Source organism: Pantherophis guttatus, chromosome 2 (assembly GCF_059756535.1).
Source record: "Pantherophis guttatus breed Tessera chromosome 2, ASM5975653v1, whole genome shotgun sequence".
NCBI classification, from domain to species: domain Eukaryota; kingdom Metazoa; phylum Chordata; class Lepidosauria; order Squamata; family Colubridae; genus Pantherophis; species Pantherophis guttatus.
The window spans coordinates 265,788,980-265,805,569 of NC_142064.1; the positions used below are offsets into that span (position 1 = coordinate 265,788,980).

General features: G+C 43.0%; 1 protein-coding gene across 3 annotated transcripts in view; it reads right to left on the minus strand.

Annotated features, from left to right (window-relative positions):
- Positions 1–14,622, minus strand: part of LOC132710062 (uncharacterized) — a 36,704-nt gene extending 22,082 nt beyond the window's left edge. The window contains exons 1-4 of one of the 3 annotated variants that reach the window (XM_087884323.1): positions 14,499–14,611; positions 11,242–11,376; positions 1,818–2,102; positions 811–969 (exon numbers count right to left, since the gene is read on the minus strand). The gene's annotated coding sequence lies outside the window, so the exon portion shown is untranslated. Of the gene's footprint in view, positions 1–810; positions 2,103–7,003; positions 7,069–11,241; positions 11,377–14,498 lie in introns of those variants that run through there. The other 2 variants (XR_015731753.1, XM_087884325.1) reach the window with 2 other exon arrangements.
- Positions 14,623–16,590: the final 1,968 nt, after the last annotated feature.

A 16,590-nucleotide genomic window follows, 5' to 3' on the forward strand; every position in this document is an offset into this window, starting at 1 on the left:
AGGTATTACATCAACTGTGACTCCAGGGGAGGGGTGGGGGAGTGGCAGTCGTTATTAGGGAAGGTTTTAGACCTAGGGAGGTCACTCTCCCTCAGATTGGCGGGTGTGAATCGCTCCTTTTGAAGTGGGATCCTGTTCAGTCGGGTTTGCTGGTTACGTACCTATCACCCAGCTGCGTAGCCTCAGCCCTGCCTGCACTACTAGATATCTTGGCCGAGTTGGCGGTTGAACTCCCCAACCTTTTGGTTGTCGGAGACTTCAACCTGCCTTCAGTTGGGGAGACATCTGAGTTAGGGTGACCTGCTCCCTCCTTAATCTTGGAGCGAGGGAGGACCCCTTGCAGGGCTGAGCTGAGGATTTTGCAGTTTCTGCAAGATAAAATCGCTCAGATCCGGACCGGGCTGGACTCTGACTGGGCAGAATCCATTGAGGAAACTGGGGCTTGTCTTGGCGGGGACATCTGGGTTGAGTTTGAGCCTGTTTCGTTGGATGAAGTGGACAGGATTATGGGTCAGCTGGGGACCTCCACGTGTTTATTGGACCCGTGTCCCTCCTAGCTTGTTTCGGCAGGGAGGTGACCGGAGACTGGATCCAGGCTGTTGTCAACGCTTCGCTGAGGGAGGGGGTCTTCCCTGCTGCACTCAAAGAGGGAGTGGTTCGCCCTCTCCTCAAGAAGCCTAACCTGGACCCTGACTCCTTTAATAACTACTGTCCAGTCTCCAACCTCCGCTTTTTAGTGAAGGTTGTCGAGTCCGTGGTGGCACAGCAATTCCCTCAATTCTGGAGGAAACTGACTACCTGGATCCTTACCAATCTGGTTTCAGGCGCGGTCACAGCACGGAAACGGCATTGGTCACCCTAGTGAATGATCTCTGGCGGGCCCGTGATGGGGGTTGTTCCTCCATCCTGGTCCTTCTTGATGTCTCAGTGGCTTTCGATACCATCGACCATGGTATCCTACTGCAGCGACTCGGGAGGTTGGGGATAGAAATAAAATTATTATTATTATTATTATTATTATTATTATTATTATTATTATTATTATTGGAGGGACTGTTCTGCAGTGGTTCCCCTCCTATCTCTTGGGCTGCTTGCAGTTTGTATCAGCGGGGGGGTCAGAGATCCTCCCAGAGGCCCCTCACTTGTGGGGTGCCTCAGGGATCGGTTCTCTCCCCCCTGCTCTTTAATATCTATATGAAGCCACTGGGTGAGATCATTCATGGTTTTGGGGTGAGGTATCACCAATATGTGGATGATACCCAGCTTTATATCTCCACCCCGGATCACCCTAGGGATGCCCTTTCCGTGATGTCCCATTGCCTGGAGGCAATGCGGGCTTGGATGGGTAGGAACAGACTCAGACTCAACCCATCCAAGACTGAGTGGCTGTGGATGCCCGCATCTCTGGATCTAGAGGTACCATCTTTAGCGATAGGAGGGGAGACTCTTACCCCCTCCGCTAGGGTTCGCAATCTGGGCATCCTCCTGGATTCTCTGCTGTCCCTGGATGACCATCTGATGGCCGTAACCAGGGGAGCCTTCGCACAAGTACATCTGGTGCACCAGTTGCACCCTTTCCTAGACCGAGATGCCCTCGCCACGGTCACCCACACACTTGTTGCTTCTCGGTTGGATTACTGCAACACCCTCTACATGGGGCTGCCCTTGGGATGCATCCGGAGGCTCCAGCTAGTCCAGAATGTGGCTGCGCGGGTAGTTACCGGAGTTCCTCGTTACTCCCATGCAACACCTCTCCTGCGCGAGCTGCATTGGCTGCCGGTTGCTCTCCGGGTCCGTTTCAAGGTGCTGGTGCTTACCTATAAAGCCCTACATGGCTTAGGCCCGGGGTACTTGCAGGACCATCTTCTGCCTTCGTCCCACCGTTCCGTGCGCTCCCACAGAGAAGGCCTCCTCAGGGTGCCGTTGGCCAAACAGTGTCGACTGGAGGCCCCCAGGGGGAGAGCTTTCTCTGTCGGAGTGCCGACCCTCTGGAATGATTTGCCCACCGAGCTCAGGATAGCCCCGGACCTCCTCTCCTTTCGCCACAAACTGAAGACGTGGCTCTTCCGTCAAATAACTTGATCTGCTAGGGGTTGCACAAACTGTAATAATTTTAAATATGGTTTTTAAGGGGTTTTTAACTTATTTTGTTATTTTGTGATTTGTATTATTGATTGTTGTTGTAAGCCGCCTTGAGTCCTTCGGGAGAATGGCGGCATATAAATTGCAAAAATAAATAATAAATGAATAAATATTTCAATAGTCATCAATCCCAGTCTTAAAATGAGTTTAGAATCAGTGGACGTCACTGATAACAATGAACTACTAGCTACTGATAATGAGTCCAGTCCTGCCTTTCTTTTCCTTCTGTCCAAGTTTTGCAAGTACTTTTTCCAGGTATATGCTTTATTCCAAAACACACTGTCAGAATGACTCTACTCTCAGCCCCCCTTGTGGCTCCTTGAAAAGCATCCCCCCCATATGTAAATGAAAAAAATAAGCTTAAAAATCCTAGCCTTTTAACATTGGAAATATGGAGAATTGGGAGGATGAATATGAGACGCTAAGGGAGATGTTTCAAAAAGTAAGGGAGGCATTTAAGGGAAATAAAGAAGCAGAGAATTGGTTAGCTTGCAAAAAAAAAAGAAAGACAACTGTGAATAGACTAAGAGAAAATGGTTAAGAGTCAGTGAAAACATTAATTTGTTAATAAAGAGAAGGATGCTAGTTGTAGAAATTATATGTGAAAATGCTGTTAAATGAAAAATAGAACAATGTTATCCAAGCTACAACTTAATCCTTTTTACTTTCACCACAATATACCATTAAAGGTATTTCAATTGTTACAGTTTATACTTATTCATATTTCTAAAAAAAAATAAAAAAATAAAAACTTATCATTGTCTAGATATCAAAAATACAAAGACAAATATTCCAATTATTCATTTCATTTTTACAATCATGATTTCCCATTTATTTCTTACTACTGTTCATATTTCAATTCTAAATATGTATAACATCTTTCTATTTCTTTTTCTCCCTTCCCATTTTTATTTTTGCCTTTTTCTTTCTCTTTTTTCTTTTGCGTTTTAAAATCTTGAACTCTCCTCTTTTGCCCTAAATTTCCCATTTTTTGCACCTACCTTTTTTAGTGAGGAAAAGGAAGAAAAAGAAATTTCCCTCTTCCTCTGCCTCATTTTTCCTTGCAGCAAACAGCAAAGCCTGCTTTACTTTCAGTTTCACTTTCAGCATAGCTTGATTAGCACAAGGGGAAAAAAATCTGCTCCAAGACTTTGCAGCAAGCAGCAGAGCCCTGTGCAAAACAGCTGGGAGAGTCCGGAGGCCAATCTAATCAACTTGTGCTAATTAGCCTATGCTGAAGCTGAAAGGAGCTGTTTTTTCTTGCTTTTTGCTTGCAAGGAGGTAACTGTTGCGAGGCACAGGCCAAAGGGTGGGGGCCACCCTCCTTGCCACTTAGTGCCCTCCTGCCACCCGCTTTTGCCTCTAGCGCCCCCCTGCCATCCCCCTTGCTCTTATTGCCCCCCTAAGTCATCCCACCGCCCCCCACTTTGGTACCGCGCACTTTGGGAACCACTGCTTTAGGTCATCACTCATCACTTTGGCAAATCCATGCGCATTTTCTTGTGTGCAATACGGGTGGAATGTTTCCTGAAGCACCCTCCACTCTTGGGGCACTTAAATGGTTTCTCCCGTGTGTATAAGCACATGATTCAAAAGGCTAGTCTTACTACTGAAATCTTTCCCACAGTCTGGGCACTCGTATGGTTTCTCTCCTGTGTGAATCCTCTGGTGTTTCACCAGCTCAGAATTCCAAAGGAAACTTTTCTCACAATCAGGACATTCAAATTGTTTTGACATTTTGACACAGGACTCTCCTGTGTGAGTCCTCTGGTGTATCACCAGGCTGGAAATGTGACTGAAAGTTTTCCCACAATCTGGACATTCAAATGGTTTCTCTCCTGTGTGATTCCTCTGGTGCCTAACAAGGTGGGAATTGTTACTGAAACTTTTCCCACAATCAGGACATTCAAATGGTTTCTCCCCTGTGTGAGTCCTCTGGTGTGTCACCAGGCTGGAATTGTGACTGAAACTTTTCCCACAATCAGGACATTCAAATGGTTTCTCTCCTGTGTGAGTCCTCTGGTGTGTCACCAGGCTGGAATTGCGACTGAAACTTTTCCCACAATCAGGACATTCAAATGGTTTCTCTCCTGTGTGAGTCCTCTGGTGTCTCACCAGCTCAGAATTCCAAAGGAAACTTTTCCCACAATCAGGACATTCACATGGTTTCTCTCCTGTGTGAGTCTTCTGGTGTGCCACCAGATTGGAATTCTGACTGAAACTTTTACCACAATCAGGACATTCAAATGGTTTCTCTCCTGTGTGAGTCCTCTGGTGTGTCACCAGGTTGGAATTGTGACTGAAACTTTTCCCACAATCAGGACATTCAAATGGTTTCTCCCCTGTGTGAGTCCTCTGGTGTGTCACCAGGCTGGAATTGTGACTGAAACTTTTCCCACAATCAGGACATTCAAATGGTTTCTCTCCTGTGTGAGTCCTCTGGTGTATCACCAGGCTGGAATTCTGACTGAACCTTTTCCCACAATCTGGACATTCAAATGGTTTCTCTCCTGTGTGAGTCGACTGGTGTGTCACCAGGCTTGAATTGTTTCTGAAACTTTTCCCACAATCAGGACATTGAAAGGGTTTCTCTCCTGTGTGAGTCCTTTGTTGTCTCATGAGGTGGTAATTTCCAATGATACTTTCACACAATTTGGACACTCTTACGTGATGGGTGTCCTGTGATGTATCACCATGTTGCCATGTTCACTAAAGTATTCACATCGGGAGCACTCATATGGCTTCTCTTCTGTGTGAGTCGTTCCACGAACCACAAGGAAGCTGTTCTGACCAAACTTTTTGGCGTATTCAGATAATTTGTATGGCTTTTCTGCAGTTGGGATCTTCTTGTTAAATCAGCTATGATTTGCAATCTGCGCTTTTTCTACAATAGGTAGATCTATGGAGCTTTTCCACAACTGATATTCTTGAGGTCAAAAATATGTGTGATCTATTGTTTAATGGTGCTTTGATTAAAGCTGTTTGCTTCTTCCCAGAGCAAGGCCTGTATCATTGTCTGTCCTATGTGCCCTGCCCAATAAGACTTTTTCCTTTCACCTAACTTCCAGATATTTCCATCTTTTTCTGAGTGAAAAATAATCTTCCTTGATTTTTCATGCAATGTATCCAAGAGTTTCGTATCCTCTACTTTTTCCAGCTCAAAATCTCATATTAATTTTCTCTCTTTTGTCTATTAGCTGCTGGAGAAGGAGAATTGAGTTGTTTTCTGAAAGAAATGGAATATATTTTGATTTCTGGCTCAATTTTATTTCCTTTTCAACGTTGCTTGTTATTCTCAGTTGTCCAGAATGCTCTTATTGCCATCCTCTTTGTCTGTAAGTTTTAAAGAAAAGTGTAACTTTAATTGTGTATAAAATGGTTGCAGAAGATGTGAAAAAAAGTATACATTACAACAAAAAAGCAAACATTCCACAATGCTAGAATAATCTCTTACATTAACTATGATTCATTTGACACATGGAAGAGTACCAAGATATCTATTCAACCATGAAATTATGTTGTTGACTTGGGTCAATCACAGATTCTTGGCACTGCAAAGTATTATCCTCAAATATATCTGGATGTACTGAGGATAGATTATTTATTTATTATTTATTTATTTATTTATTTATTTATTTATTTATTTATTTATTGGTTCGATTTATATGCCTCCCTTATCTGGAGACTCAGGGCGGCTTACAATGCGTTAAGCAAGAGCCTTCACACTTTTGTATATACCTGCTTAGTAGGCCTTTCAACCCCCCCCCCCCGAGCGGTGTTCTTTTTTATACAGCTTATTGCCCCCACAATCCGGGTCCTCATTTTACCTACCTCAAAAGGATGGAAGGCTGAGTCAACCTTGAGCCTGGTGAGATTTGAACTTGCAGTAATTGCAGGCAGCTGGTGTTACTTAATAGTGCTTTAGTCTGTTTACCGCTCTTGCTTAACGCATTGTAAGCCGCCCCAATCTCCAGAGAAGGCGGCATATGGATCGAATCAATCAATCAATGGGAAAACAACTCAAGAAGCCTGAGAAACTCTGGCTGCCTAAACAGAGGGATAGAATCGAGATCACATGAAGTATTAGTACCAATTTATAATGCTTTGATTAAGATCACACTTGGATTACTGCAACCACTTTTCATCACAATATAAAACAGGCGTGGAGACTCTATAAAGAGCGCAGAGAAGAGCAGAAGGGATAATTAGTGGGTTGCAGTAATTGGGAATGAATCGTCTAGTGAAAGGAAGGACTAGGGGTGACATGATAGCAGTGTTCCAATACTTGGAGGTTCAACTTCTTTTCCAAAGCACCAGAAGGACAAGACAAGAAGCAATGCATGGAAACTAATCAAGGAGGAAAAAACCTGGAATTAAGGAAAAATCCCATCAGTGAGAACAATTAGCCAGTGGAAGGGAATGGCTGCAATTTTCTGCTGCCTGGAAGACTGAAAAAGTCCCTTTTGAGTGAAGGTTGATTCTTCGGGAATGGCTTCCCTCCAGAGGTTGTGGGGGCTCCATTGCTGGTGGCTTTTAAACCGACGGGACAGCCATTTGTCTGAGACGTCATTAAGACCTCCAAGGTTTCTTCCAGCTCTCTTCCAAACCTCCAGTGACGGAGCTCCCTCTGGAGGGAAACCAGCCCCAAAGGCTCAACCTGCATTGGAAGGAGGCTTTTTCAAGCTTCCCACCAGCAGAAATTGCAGCCCCCAGTTTCCCAGCCTGCAGCACCAGTGGGCTTCCATTTGGGGAGGGAAGGAACCTGCAGCAGCCGCAGCTGAGAGGCTTCAGCCCAGTTGCTTCTCCGCTTCCAGCCCAAGTTGCTCCCGGACTCTCCTCCCACCTGCTGCCCTCCACTCACCTGCCAGCTGCTGCTTCCACCATGGAAACAGCACAAAAGCCGCTCTGCACACCACCTTCCTCCCATCAGCCATCCGGAAGAGGAGGTTCCTCTGCGCGTCTCCTCTCCTCCCAGCCTTTCTAGCAATGCAGTACTTGATGATTTTAACTCCTTAAACACAACCACAGGCGCCGCCTGCTGTACTGTCCGCTTTCTAGCCACCGGTGTTGCCTGTTTGAGCGCCATCTCCAGACAGGCAGAAAAACGCGCTTGTCCCCCCTCTTATCTAAGGCGGTTGCAAGAGGTTTTCACTGATTAAATGCTACCGTCATTTTTGACTTCTGGCAACTGACCCAAACAAAAGAGTGAAATGTGATACCACTAAGCTTACGAAATTAGCTACGTGCTGAGCCCTGAAAGTTCATGACATTTTATTTTTTTATTTATTTTATTTGTCAAGCATATATAAGAAAACATATAAAAGCATAAAAATAATTGGAATACATGAAAAGAATAAGAGTAAAAATGAACATTAGGACAGGAGCGATGGTGCGCTTATGCCCTACAGACCTCTTAGGAATGGGGTGAGGTCAACAGGAGACAGTCTAAGGTTAAAGTTTTGGGGGTTTGGGGAAGAAACCACAGAGTCAGGTAGTGCATTCCAGGCATTGACCACTCTGTTGCTGAAGTCGTATTTTCTGCAATTGAGTTTGGAGCGGTTTACCTTGAGTTTGTATCTCTTATTTGCTCAGGTATTGTTGTGGTTGAAGCAGAAACAATCATTGACAGAATCTTTTTTTTTTTGGACAGAATTTGCTATCTTAGGGGGTGACTCTCGATAGAGATCAACGCCTCTCTACATCCCAAAAGTTTAAAACTGATTTTCTGTGTCTCCCAAGATTTTAGGACCTGACAGCCCCATCAAGTCAAGATACTCCAAGGGAGTGCTGTTTTTAAGGTTTATAAACTGTAGTGGAACATGGAGGATGACTATGTACAGCATTTTATGATTCAGTGGGCAAAGAACTTTGCATGTAAATCACGCCTGAACAATGGGAGAATATGTGGATGAAAGATCTAAAATTCAAATTAAACTATAAAAGAAAAGTTTTATAAGATGATGTACTGTGTGTATCTATCACTGGACAAATTGTTCAGAATGTTTAAAGGGACCTCGAATGTTGGAAATGTAAAGAGCTTTTTATGATTTGTAGAAAGTCAGTACCAGAAGAATGAAATATCTTGGGAAATATTAAAAATGCAGAATATTATATTTCCCTAAATGAGAAATGGAGAAACATGGGTTTTTTTAGAGGTAGGAAGGCAGACTCAGTCTTTCTTAATAGCCCCCAGCAGGCATTTTGTGCCCATTAAGAAAGATTGGGCCAGCCTATCTATAAGAGCAGTGGTTAGAGTGCAGTACCGCAGGCTTCTTCTGCTGACTGCCAGTTGCCTGCAATTTGGCAGATCAAATCTCACCAGACTCATTCTTCCGAGGTGGGTAAAATGAGCCAGATTGTTAGGGACAATATGCTGACTCTGTAAAACCGCTTAGAGAGGGCTGTTAAAGCACTGTGAAGTGGTATATAAGTCTAAGTACTATTGCTATTGCTAAAACAAAAGACTTTCAGCTCCAGGATGTTGGGATTAAGACCCTTTAGGACATAAAGCATTTAGCAGAAGACACAGGGCTCACTACATTGCACAATCTCCTAAGGGCATTTCAGACATTGCACAGCCCCCCCCCCAGCTAGCAGCATCTGTGAAACTTATAAAAATCCATGTTAAGCAAATCACCGTGGGTTGTGAAAGGCAATCTCACACGACCTTGGCTTGCAACTTCCTGCTGGCATCCCCACTGGTTTTGCTTCTCAGAAGCTAGCTGGGAAGGTCACAAATGGGGATCAGCAGTGTGGGATGCTGCAACCATCATAAATGTGCACTGCTTGGTGGAACCTTAACTGGTGCAACTCCTTTTCCTGCACCTTCATAACCACAGGAACTGCAGACGTGTGGTCACTGAGCAAGTGCTAAATTTGGGGACCAGCTGTATGTCTGCTTTCACGGTGCCATTGTAACTTTGAAGGCTCAGGAAACAAGATAAGCAAGGACTACATACACAAACTGAACATCACAAAAGGTCCCCAATAGCTTTTTTTAGTTGAAACTGGTTAATACATGGATGGGCACCAATAGGAAAGACTGTGCTTTTTGGCTAGACATGAAAGTAAGAAAAGACAGTTTCAGATCAGTCTGAGATTGTTGCCAAGAAAACAGCAAGTACATAACAGAACCACAGAGCTGGAAGGAACCTTTGAGATCTTCTAGTCCAATCCCTTACTTGAGCAGGAGGCCCTGAAGAACCTGACACCCAAAAGAAAGAAATTGTACAATTTTTTTAAAAATAAAATATCCAGCAACTTTTGCTGCTGATGGCCAAACAGTCCTTATCAAATTAACATGTTCCACTTTTTTTCTTTGATCCTTCCCATCTAAGACCATGACCTATTTGATGACAAAAAATCAGGCAAATTCTTTGTAGTCAAATTAAAGAGTCAATTTCTCATCTGAAATTACAATGGGACATTTGAAATGAAATTCAAGCCTTCTTTACATTCATCACTTTGGGCCTCAGGTGGATTTTCTTGTGTGCGATAAGGTTGGAAGGTTTTCTGAAGCACCGTTCACACTCAGGACACTTAAATGGTTTCTCCCCTGTGTGTATAAGCATATGATTTAGAAGGCTATCCTTAGTACTGAAATCTTTCCCACAGTCTGGGCACTCGTATGGTTTCTCCCCTGTGTGAGTCCTCTGGTGATTCACCAGCCGGGAATTCCAAAGAAAACTTTTCCCACAATCTGGACACATATATGGTTTTTCCCTGGAGTGAGTCCTCTGGTGTGTCACCAGGCGGGAATTGTTACTGAAACTTTTCCCACAATCAGGACATTCAAATAGTTTCTTTCTTGTGTGAGTCCTCTGGTGTTTCACCAGGTCAGAATTCCGACTGAACCTTTTCCCACAATCAGGACATTCAAAGGGTTTCTCTCCGGTGTGAATCCTTTGGTGTGCCACCAGGCTGGAATTGTGATTGAACCTTTTCCCACAATCAGGACATTCAAAGGGTTTTTCTCCCGTGTGAGACCTCTTGTGCATCACTAGCTGGGAAATATGATTGAAACTTTTTCTACAATCCAAACATTCAAATGGTTTTTTTACCATGTGAGTTCTCTGGTGTTTCATCAGGCTGAAATTCTCACTGAAACATTTTCCACAATCAGGACATTCAAAGGGTATCCCTTCTTTATGAATCCTCTGGTGGCTAATGAGATGGGAATTTCTAATGAAACTTTTCCTACAATCAGGACATTCAAAGTGTTTCTCTCCTGTGTGAGTCCTCTGGTGTATTACCAGGTTGGAATTTTGACTGAAACCTTTCCCACAATCAGGACATTCAAAAGGTTTCTCTCCTGTGTGATTCCTCTGGTGCCTAACAAGGTGGGAATTGTTACTGAAACTTTTCCCACAATCCAGACATTCAAATGGTTTCTCTCCTTTGTGAGTCCTCTGATGTGTCACCAGGCTGGAATTTTGACTGAAACCCTTTTCAGAATCGGAGCATTCAAAAGGTTTCTCTTCTGTGTGAGTCCTCTGGTGGTTCATCAGGCTGTAATTGTGACTGAAACCTTTCCCACAGATACGGCATTCAAAGGGTTTCTCTCCTTCAAATGTTTTTTTTTCACTGTGTGTGAGTGTTGTCTCATGAGGTGGGAATTTCCAATGAAATCTTCACACAATCTGGACACTCATACGTCATGTGAGTCCTCTGATGTATCACCATGTTGTCATGCTCACTAAAGCATTTACCACATTAGGAGCACTTTTAAGACTTTTCTCCTATGTGGATCTTGTGCATAATCAGTTGTGATTTGCAATCTGTGCTTTTCCCACAACAGGCGTATCTCTAGAGCTTTTCCAACACGTATATTCTTGAGGTCAAAAATATGTGTTCTCCATTGTTTAGTGGTGTTTTGATTAAAGCTGGGTTTTTTTTCTCTCAGAGTGAGGCCTGCTTCTCTGTCTACCCTATATTGCTCTTCAAGTGAATTTTTCCTCCCCACTGACTTCCAGATATTTCCCTCTTTTTCTGAATAAAAAATAATCTCCCTTGACTATTCATGTAATGTATGCTTGAATTCTGCATAATTTATTTATTCCAGTTTAAATCTTTCTTAATTTTCTGTCCGTTATCTCTCACCTGATCAGGAAAAAGAAGAACTATGTGGTTTTTTTGAAGGAAATGGACAATATTTTTATTTCTGGCTTGATTTTCTTTCATTTTTAAAGTTGCTTGTTATTAACAGTTGTGTGCTCTTATTGCCATCTTCTTTGCCTATAAGATTCAAAGAAAAGTGTAATTGTTTATAAAATTGTTGTAGATGATGTGAAAAAAGAAAAAAAGTATACGTTACAATGAAAAAGCGAACATGCCACATTGCTAGAATAACTTCTTACATTAATCATGATCCATTTGACATATGGAAAACAACCAAGATCCAAGTTCAAATATCCATTCAATCATGAAATTCTCTTGTTGATTTGGGACAATCACAAAATCTTACAGTGCAAAGGCTTATCACCAAATACGTAACTCATTTTGCCCATGGAAATCCTCAGCTCCAAATATGGCAGAAAATGCTGTCCACAACCTCTCTGGTGACATCCCAATTCAAGCAGACCTCATTTACTGACGGCAATTTGGACTAGCATCTGCATCACTAAGCAGCCTGATCATGAGCATGATGTCACATGACAGTGCCAACTTACATGTGATCCTCTGCAGTTGTTAAGCAAATCACTGTGGATTGTTAAAGGGAATTTCAGATTCAAATTCCTGCTGGTATCTCCACTGACTTACTTGTCAGAAGCTAGCTGGGGAGATCATAAATGGGGATCATGCGTATGGGATACAGCAGCAATCGTATATGTGCACCAGTTGGCAGAACCCAAATTGGTCCATCTGTTTTTCCTGCACCTTCATAACCACAGCAACCACTGCTGACATGTGGTCACTGAACATGTGCTACGATGACCACAAATTTGTGGACCAGGTGTGCATCTGCCTTTACAGTGCTATAGTAACTTTGAAGGCTCAGGGAACAAATAAGCAAGTACTACCTATACAACTGAACATCCCAAAAGGTGCTCAATACCTCAATTGAACCTGGTTAATACATGGATGCAGCACCAATAGGAAACACCATGCTTATTAGCAAGACATGGAAGTAAAAAAAAACCAAGCAGAGCAGCTACAGAGGCCAGCAGAGGTGACAGTCTCCAGACCGCCTCTGATTAAGAAGAGCCGCTCGTCCACTCGATCCACAGGGGAGGAGAGCAGACCGGAGGGAGGCACAGAGATCAGCAAGGGTGTTTGAGAGGAAGCAGCTCCACCTCTCCACACAAGGAACAGCTGTGGAAGGGTGATTTTAACCAGATGCTGGGTAAAAGTGTGTTTCTTGGGAACACCTGCTTGTTTTGATGTGCACTTTCCCAGCTTTGCTGGATCCTGTGTTTTGAACTTTGGACTGTGTTTTTGGACTCTGAACCTCAGACTTTCCTTCTTGAACTTTGGACTTGACTCTCGGACCTCCTTTTGTTGTTGGAACTCTGGACTTGTGGGTATCATTACTTCCCTCTTTGCCTCACGGTCAGCTAGGGCCTACTTTTTAGAGCAGGGGAATCCAGACCGGGGGCTGAGGGCTGGGGCGGAACTTCACTGACACCATTGCTGGGTTATTTGATACTTTGATAAGTGAGTAATAAACAGATGCTACTTAAACCCTGCCTTGCCAGCGTGACTTGGTTCAGAACACTAATATAGCTCCCATCTTAAAAAAAGGAAACTTTTCACAAATCTACAAACCAATCAACCTGACATCAATGCTTGAGAAGATCCTGAAAAAGATAACCAAGCAACAGATCTACAAACACCTAGAAGCAAGCAAACTTATAACCAGAAGCCAACATGGGTTTGTCAAAAAAAAGATCATGCCAAACAAACCCTATTTCCTTCTTTGAGAAAATGTCTAAATAAACAAACCAGCAAAATGCTGTGGACATAGTATAATGGAATTTCAGTAAGGCATTTGATAAAGTAGAACACAATCAATGTCTTGGTAAAAAAGAAAATATGGGTTGGATAGCATCACCATTGGCTGACAAACCGCACTGAACAATCAATGGAATTACATCTACATGGAGGAAAGTAAGCAGTGGAGTACCCCAAGGTTCTATCTTAGGCCCAGTATCCTTCAGTATCTTCATAAACAATTTTGATAAGTGAATAGAAGGGGAAATCATCAGATCTGGAGATGACACTAAACTGGCAGGAATAGCCAACACCCCAAAAGACAAACTCAAGATACAGAAGAATCTTGATCGATTTGAACACTGGGCCCTATGCAACAAAATGAAATTCAATGGAGAGGAAAAAAAATAGGCTTTACATTTAACCAAGAAAAACCAAATGGCAATGTAGGAGCAACTTGGCTCAATAGCAGCAATTGTAAAATGGCTTTTGGATGTCCTAGTGGACAATCACCTAAATATGAGCCAACACTGTATTGCAGTGGCCAAAAAAGCCAAAACAATCCTAGGCTGCTTAAACAGAGGGCTAGAATCCAGATCATGTGACCTGTTAGTACCAATTTATAATCCTTTGGTAAAATCACACTTGGATTATTGCAACCAGTTTTGATCGCCACAATATTACAAAAAAAGGTGTTGAGACTCTATAAAGAGCACAGAGAAGAGCAGTAGGGATGATTAGAGGGCGGGAGGCTAAAACATACGAAGAAAGGTGGCAGGAATTGGAAAGGAATTGTCTAGTGAAAGGAAGGACTAGAGGGTCACATGATGGCCGTCTTCCAATACTTGAGGAGTTGCTACAAAGAAGAGGGGTTCAACCTATTCTTCCAAAGCATCTGAAGGCAGCACAAGAAACTGAATGGAAACTAATCAAGGAGAGAAGCAGCCTAGAACTAAGGAGAAATTTCCTGACATTGAGAACAGTTAACCAATTGAATGGTTTTCCTTCAAAAGTTGTGGGAAATCCATCAGTGCAGGCTTTTAAACAGACTGGACAGCCATTTGTCTGAAATGGAGTTGGGTCTCCTGCTTGAGCAGGGCGTAGGAATAGAAGACCTGCAAGGTCCCTTCCAGCTCTGTTACAAACCTCCAGTGATGGAGCAGCCACAACCTCTGGAGGGAAGCCATTCCCAAAGAATCAACCTTCACTTGAAGGAGACTTTTTCAATCTTCCCACAGCAAAAAATTGCAGCCCCCAGTTTCCCAGCCTGCAGCACCAGTGGGCTTCCATTTGGGGAGGGAAGGAACCTGCAGCAGCAGCAGCTGAGAGGCTTCAGCCCAGTTGCTTCTCCGCTTCCAGGCCATGGAGGGAACCGAACAGCCCGACTTGCTCCCGGACTCTCCTCCCACCTGCAGCCCTCAACTCACCTGCTAGCTAATGCTCCGACCCTGGGAAGAGCACAAAAGCCACTCTGCACACCACCTTCCTCCCATGAGTCATCCGGAAGTTCCTCTACGCTTTTCTTCTTCTCCCATCCTTTCTAGCATTACAGTACTCAATGGTTTTAACTCCTTTATTACCTATTTTGCATTTTTCTGGCACAGATGTTGCCTACCTGATCATCATCTCCAGTTAGGAGGTAGAAAAGAAGTTTATCCTAAGCCATTTGCAAGATGTCTTCACTGATTAAATGCTATCAAAGTGTTTTTCACTTCTAGCAATCGACCTTTGTAACTGGGTTAAGTAAAATAGTGAAATGTGATGCTACTTGGGCCCCCCAAGGCTGTATGCTCTCCCCACTTCCCTTCTCTCTATATACCAATGACTGCATCTCTAATGATTCATCTGTAAAACTACTGAAGTTTGCAGATGACACAACAGTGATTGGTCTCATTCGAGACAATAATAAATCCGCATACAGATGGGAGGTTGAACAACTAGCCTCGTGGTGCGACCGGAACAACCTGGAACTGAACACACTCAAAACCATAGAAATGGTGGTAAACTTTAGGAGAAACCCTTCCATACGTCCACCTCTCACAATTCTAAACAACACAGTATCAACAGTAGAGACCTTCAAATTTCTAGGTTCTACCATATCGCAAGATCTAAAATGGACAGCTAACATCAAAAACGTCATCAAAAAAGCATAATAAAGAATGTTCTTTCGGTGCCAACTCAGAAAGCTCAAACAGCCCAAGGAACTGCTGATACAGTTCTACAGAGGAATTATTGAGTCTATCAATAATAGACTGCTCTGCAACCCAACAAGACAGACACAGACTTCAGAGGATAATTAGAACTGCAGAAAAAACAATTGCTACCAACCTGCCTTCCATTGAGGACCTGTATACTGCACGAGTCAAAAAGAGGCTGTGAAAATATTTACAGACCCCTAAACTGTTTCAACTCCTACCCTCAAAATGACGCTGTAGAGCACTGCACACCAGAACAACTAGACACAAGAACAGTTTTTTACTAAATGCCATCACTCTGCTAAACAAATAATTCCCTCAACACGATCAAACTATTTACTAAGTCTGAATTACTATTACTATTAATCTTCCCCTGGTTCCTATCACCCATCTCCTTCCACTTATGACTGTATGACTATAATTTTGTTGCTTGTATCCTTACGATATTGATTGTTTCCTGATTGCTTATTTGTACTCTATGACTATCATCCAGTGTTGTACCTTATGATTCTTGATTAACATATCTTTTATTTTATGTACACTGAGAGCATATGCACCAAGACAAATTCCTTATGTGTCCAATCACACTTGGCCAATAAAAAATTCTATTCTATTCTATTCTATTCTATTCTATTCTATTCTATTCTATTCTATTCTATTCTATTCTATTCTCTTACTAAGATTAGCTATGTGCTGAGCCCTAAAACTTCATGAAGGTTTTACAGAATTACACAATCAGCTTTCTTAGGGGCGACTCTCAGTGGAAATCAAAACCACTTTACATCTCAAAACTTCATGATTGATTTCCTGTGGATTTATTACAGGGGAGCTCCATCAGGCCAGACACTCTAAGGGAGCCAACTTCACTCCTGCTGGCCAGGGCTGCATCCAAGATTCACCCAGCATGCCATATTCATTCCCGAAGGAGGAAATTTTATATCTGCTAAATGCTAAATGCCATGTTCCTCTGTAAATTGGCCTCCATGGAAGTCTCCATTTGGTCACAGAGAGAGAGAAATATACAGCAGGGCCTGGAAAATGGGGTCTAGGAAAGAGGGAGTGATAGTCTATATATGGTAGAAGAAATGTTTCCAAAAGGATTTGTAAAAAACAAAAGGCAAAAATAGAATAGCCCATCAAACCATCCGTGATGAGATCATCCGTAAGATCATCCGTGGCTTCGGGGTGGATTTCCATCAGTACGCTGATGATACTCAACTGTATATTTCTACCCTGCGCCACCCCAATGATGCCCTTGAAGTGATGACCCGGTGCCTGGAAGCCGTACGGATCTGGATGGGGAGGAACAAGCTTAGACTCAATC